The sequence below is a fragment of the Osmerus eperlanus genome, unplaced genomic scaffold, assembly GCF_963692335.1.
Source record: "Osmerus eperlanus unplaced genomic scaffold, fOsmEpe2.1 SCAFFOLD_197, whole genome shotgun sequence".
In the NCBI taxonomy this organism is placed as follows: Eukaryota; Metazoa; Chordata; class Actinopteri; order Osmeriformes; family Osmeridae; genus Osmerus; species Osmerus eperlanus.
This window is the reverse complement of record NW_026911494.1, coordinates 35,001-40,769: the sequence shown is the minus strand read 5'-3', so window position 1 is coordinate 40,769 and position 5,769 is coordinate 35,001.

Here is a 5,769-nt window from a genome sequence, read left to right as displayed (position 1 = left end):
CGAAGTGGAGATGCCTGTCAATGAGCACCTTTTCCCAGCTTTGAATGCAGGTTTCCAGCTTCAGACAAAATGTGGCTCCAAACGTGCAGTTTTGCGCCCGAACGTGGGATTTCGCTGGGGACGGTTTCTAAATTCAAGTTGGCACGGGGGGCAGCGGTGTGTGTGGTTATTTTCCCAGGATTGATGATCCCCAATTCGGTGGGTCCGTTTAAAGTTTTGTCTGGGCTCCCGTTTCGCGGGGAAGCGCGTGCGCGTGGCGAGCCTGACCTCCCCGTGTTCCCCTCGCCCAGACCTTTCCAACGCCACCCGGGTGAAGGTGCTACGAGGTCCCGAAGTGGAGATGCCTGTCAATGAGCACCTTTTCCCAGCTTTGAATGCAGGTTTCCAGCTTCAGACAAAATGTGGCTCCAAACGTGCAGTTTTGCGCTCCGAACGTGGGATTTCGCTGGGGACGGTTTCTAAATTCAAGTTGGGACGGGGGGCAGCGGTGTGTGTGGTTATTTTCCCAGGATTGATGATCCCCAATTCGGTGGGTCCGTTTAAAGTTTTGTCTGGGCTCCCGTTTCGCGGGGAAGCGCGTGCGCGTGGCGAGCCTGACCTCCCCGTGTTCCCCTCGCCCAGACCTTTCCAACGCCACCCGGGTGAAGGTGCTACGAGGTCCCGAAGTGGAGATGCCTGTCAATGAGCACCTTTTCCCAGCTTTGAATGCAGGTTTCCAGCTTCAGACAAAATGTGGCTCCAAACGTGCAGTTTTGCGCCCGAACGTGGGAACGTGGGATTTCGCTGGGGACGGTTTCTAAATTCAAGTTGGGACGGGGGGCAGCGGTGTGCGCGGTTATCTCCCCGGAAAAAGCCGTCCCCAGCTCGGTGGGTCCGTTTAAAGTTTTGTCTGGGCTCCCGTTTCGCGGGGAAGCGCGTGCGCGTGGCGAGCCTGACCTCCCCGTGTCCCCCTCGCCCAGACCTTTCCAACGCCACCCGGGTGAAGGTGCTACGAGGTCCCGAAGTGGAGATGCCTGTCAATGAGCACCTTTTCCCAGCTTTGAATGCAGGTTTCCAGCTTCAGACAAAATGTGGCTCCAAACGTGCAGTTTTGCGCCCGAACGTGGATTTCGCTGGGGACGGTTTCTAAATTCAAGTTGGGACGGGGGGCAGCGGTGTGCGCGGTTATCTTCCCGGAAAAAGCCGTCCCCAGCTCGGTGGGTCCGTTTAAAGTTTGTTTGGGCTCCCGTTTCGCGGGGAAGCGCGTGCGCGTGGCGAGCCTGACCTCCCCGTGTCCCCCTCGCCCAGACCTTTCCAACGCCACCCGGGTGAAGGTGCTACGTGGTCCCGAAGTGGAGATGCCTGTCAATGAGCACCTTTTCCCAGCTTTGAATGCACGTTTCCAGCTTGAGAGAAACGGGGGCTTAAAATTCACAGTTATTCGCCCGAACGTGGGATTTCGCTGGGGACGGTTTCTAAATTCAAGTTGGGACGGGGGGCAGCGGTGTGCGCGGTTATCTCCCCGGAAAAAGCCGTCCCCAGCTCGGTGGGTCCGTTTAAAGTTTTGTCTGGGCTCCCGTTTCGCGGGAAGCGCGTGCGCGTGGCGAGCCTGACCTCCCCGTGTCCCCCTCGCCCAGACCTTTCCAACGCCACCCGGGTGAAGGTGCTACGAGGTCCCGAAGTGGAGATGCCTGTCAATGAGCACCTTTTCCCAGCTTTGAATGCAGGTTTCCAGCTTCAGACAAAATGTGGCTCCAAACGTGCAGTTTTGCGCCCGAACGTGGGATTTCGCTGGGGACGGTTTCTAAATTCAAGTTGGGACGGGGGCAGCGGTGTGCGCGGTTATCTTCCCGGAAAAAGCCGTCCCCAGCTCGGTGGGTCCGTTTAAAGTTTTGTTTGGGCTCCCGTTTCGCGGGAAGCGCGTGCGCGTGGCGAGCCTGACCTCCCCGTGTCCCCCTCGCCCAGACCTTTCCAACGCCACCCGGGTGAAGGTGCTACGAGGTCCCGAAGTGGAGATGCCTGTCAATGAGCACCTTTTCCCAGCTTTGAATGCACGTTTCCAGCTTCAGACAAAATGTGGCTCCAAACGTGCAGTTTTGCGCCCGAACGTGGGATTTCGCTGGGGACGGTTTCTAAATTCAAGTTGGCACGGGGGGCAGCGGTGTGTGTGGTTATTTTCCCAGGATTGATGATCCCCAATTCGGTAGCTCTGTTTAAAGTTTTGTTTGGGCTCCCGTTTCGCGGGGAAGCGCGTGCGCGTGGCGAGCCTGACCTCCCCGTGTCCCCCTCGCCCAGACCTTTCCAACGCCACCCGGGTGAAGGTGCTACGAGGTCCCGAAGTGGAGATGCCTGTCAATGAGCACCTTTTCCCAGCTTTGAATGCAGGTTTCCAGCTTCAGACAAAATGTGGCTCCAAACGTGCAGTTTTGCGCCCGAACGTGGGATTTCGCTGGGGACGGTTTCTAAATTCAAGTTGGACGGGGGGCAGCGGTGTGCGCGGTTATCTCCCCGGAAAAAGCCGTCCCCAGCTCGGTGGGTCCGTTTAAAGTTTTGTCTGGGCTCCCGTTTCGCGGGGAAGCGCGTGCGCGTGGCGAGCCTGACCTCCCCGTGTCCCCCTCGCCCAGACCTTTCCAACGCCACCCGGGTGAAGGTGCTACGAGGTCCCGAAGTGGAGATGCCTGTCAATGAGCACCTTTTCCCAGCTTTGAATGCAGGTTTCCAGCTTCAGACAAAATGTGGCTCCAAACGTGCAGTTTTGCGCCCGAACGTGGGATTTCGCTGGGGACGGTTTCTAAATTCAAGTTGGGACGGGGGGCAGCGGTGTGCGCGGTTATCTTCCCGGAAAAAGCCGTCCCCAGCTCGGTGGGTCCGTTTAAAGTTTTGTTTGGGCTCCCGTTTCGCGGGGAAGCGCGTGCGCGTGGCGAGCCTGACCTCCCCGTGTCCCCCTCGCCCAGACCTTTCCAACGCCACCCGGGTGAAGGTGCTACGTGGTCCCGAAGTGGAGATGCCTGTCAATGAGCACCTTTTCCCAGCTTTGAATGCACGTTTCCAGCTTGAGAGAAACGGGGGCTTAAAATTCACAGTTATTCGCCCGAACGTGGGATTTCGCTGGGGACGGTTTCTAAATTCAAGTTGGGACGGGGGGCAGCGGTGTGCGCGGTTATCTCCCCGGAAAAAGCCGTCCCCAGCTCGGTGGGTCCGTTTAAAGTTTTGTCTGGGCTCCCGTTTCGCGGGGAAGCGCGTGCGCGTGGCGAGCCTGACCTCCCCGTGTCCCCCTCGCCCAGACCTTTCCAACGCCACCCGGGTGAAGGTGCTACGAGGTCCCGAAGTGGAGATGCCTGTCAATGAGCACCTTTTCCCAGCTTTGAATGCAGGTTTCCAGCTTCAGACAAACGGGGGCTTAAAATTCACAGTTATTCGCCCGAACGTGGGATTTCGCTGGGGACGGTTTCTAAATTCAAGTTGGGACGGGGGGCAGCGGTGTGCGCGGTTATCTCCCCGGAAAAAGCCGTCCCCAGCTCGGTGGGTCCGTTTAAAGTTTTGTCTGGGCTCCCGTTTCGCGGGGAAGCGCGTGCGCGTGGCGAGCCTGACCTCCCCGTGTCCCCCTCGCCCAGACCTTTCCAACGCCACCCGGGTGAAGGTGCTACGAGGTCCCGAAGTGGAGATGCCTGTCAATGAGCACCTTTTCCCAGCTTTGAATGCAGGTTTCCAGCTTCAGACAAAATGTGGCTCCAAACGTGCAGTTTTGCGCCCGAACGTGGGATTTCGCTGGGGACGGTTTCTAAATTCAAGTTGGGACGGGGGGCAGCGGTGTGCGCGGTTATCTTCCCGGAAAAAGCCGTCCCCAGCTCGGTGGGTCCGTTTAAAGTTTTGTTTGGGCTCCCGTTTCGCGGGGAAGCGCGTGCGCGTGGCGAGCCTGACCTCCCCGTGTCCCCCTCGCCCAGACCTTTCCAACGCCACCCGGGTGAAGGTGCTACGTGGTCCCGAAGTGGAGATGCCTGTCAATGAGCACCTTTTCCCAGCTTTGAATGCACGTTTCCAGCTTGAGAGAAACGGGGGCTTAAAATTCACAGTTATTCGCCCGAACGTGGGATTTCGCTGGGGACGGTTTCTAAATTCAAGTTGGGACGGGGGGCAGCGGTGTGCGCGGTTATCTCCCCGGAAAAAGCCGTCCCCAGCTCGGTGGGTCCGTTTAAAGTTTTGTCTGGGCTCCCGTTTCGCGGGGAAGCGCGTGCGCGTGGCGAGCCTGACCTCCCCGTGTCCCCCTCGCCCAGACCTTTCCAACGCCACCCGGGTGAAGGTGCTACGAGGTCCCGAAGTGGAGATGCCTGTCAATGAGCACCTTTTCCCAGCTTTGAATGCACGTTTCCAGCTTCAGACAAAATGTGGCTCCAAACGTGCAGTTTTGCGCCCGAACGTGGGATTTCGCTGGGGACGGTTTCTAAATTCAAGTTGGGACGGGGGGCAGCGGTGTGCGCGGTTATCTTCCCGGAAAAAGCCGTCCCCAGCTCGGTGGGTCCGTTTAAAGTTTTGTTTGGGCTCCCGTTTCGCGGGGAAGCGCGTGCGCGTGGCGAGCCTGACCTCCCCGTGTCCCCCTCGCCCAGACCTTTCCAACGCCACCCGGGTGAAGGTGCTACGAGGTCCCGAAGTGGAGATGCCTGTCAATGAGCACCTTTTCCCAGCTTTGAATGCAGGTTTCCAGCTTCAGACAAAATGTGGCTCCAAACGTGCAGTTTTGCGCCCGAACGTGGGATTTCGCTGGGGACGGTTTCTAAATTCAAGTTGGGACGGGGGGCAGCGGTGTGCGCGGTTATCTTCCCGGAAAAAGCCGTCCCCAGCTCGGTGGGTCCGTTTAAAGTTTTGTTTGGGCTCCCGTTTCGCGGGGAAGCGCGTGCGCGTGGCGAGCCTGACCTCCCCGTGTCCCCCTCGCCCAGACCTTTCCAACGCCACCCGGGTGAAGGTGCTACGTGGTCCCGAAGTGGAGATGCCTGTCAATGAGCACCTTTTCCCAGCTTTGAATGCACGTTTCCAGCTTGAGAGAAACGGGGGCTTAAAATTCACAGTTATTCGCCCGAACGTGGGATTTCGCTGGGGACGGTTTCTAAATTCAAGTTGGGACGGGGGGCAGCGGTGTGCGCGGTTATCTCCCCGGAAAAAGCCGTCCCCAGCTCGGTGGGTCCGTTTAAAGTTTTGTCTGGGCTCCCGTTTCGCGGGGAAGCGCGTGCGCGTGGCGAGCCTGACCTCCCCGTGTCCCCCTCGCCCAGACCTTTCCAACGCCACCCGGGTGAAGGTGCTACGAGGTCCCGAAGTGGAGATGCCTGTCAATGAGCACCTTTTCCCAGCTTTGAATGCACGTTTCCAGCTTGAGAGAAACGGGGGCTTAAAATTCACAGTTATTCGCCCGAACGTGGGATTTCGCTGGGGACGGTTTCTAAATTCAAGTTGGGACGGGGGGCAGCGGTGTGTGTGGTTATTTTCCCAGGATTGATGATATCCAATTCGGTAGCTCTGTTTAAAGTTTTGTTTGGCTTTCCGTTTTCGTTGTGTAGCTCTGATTTCGCTGGGGATAGTTTTATACACTGCTTTAGAGTGGGGCACACACGTGAGAGTTGTTTTTTCATTGGAACTGACTATGGCCATTTCGGTGTAGACGTTTAACGTTTTCTTTCGCTTCCCGTTTCCGTTTTATCCAACCGATTCCGATAGGGACAGTTTTGTTATTTAAGTTGGAGTAGGGCGCGACGGCGTGCGTTGAAATTTTTCGCCGGTTTCAGCTCCGTTCACGGTTGT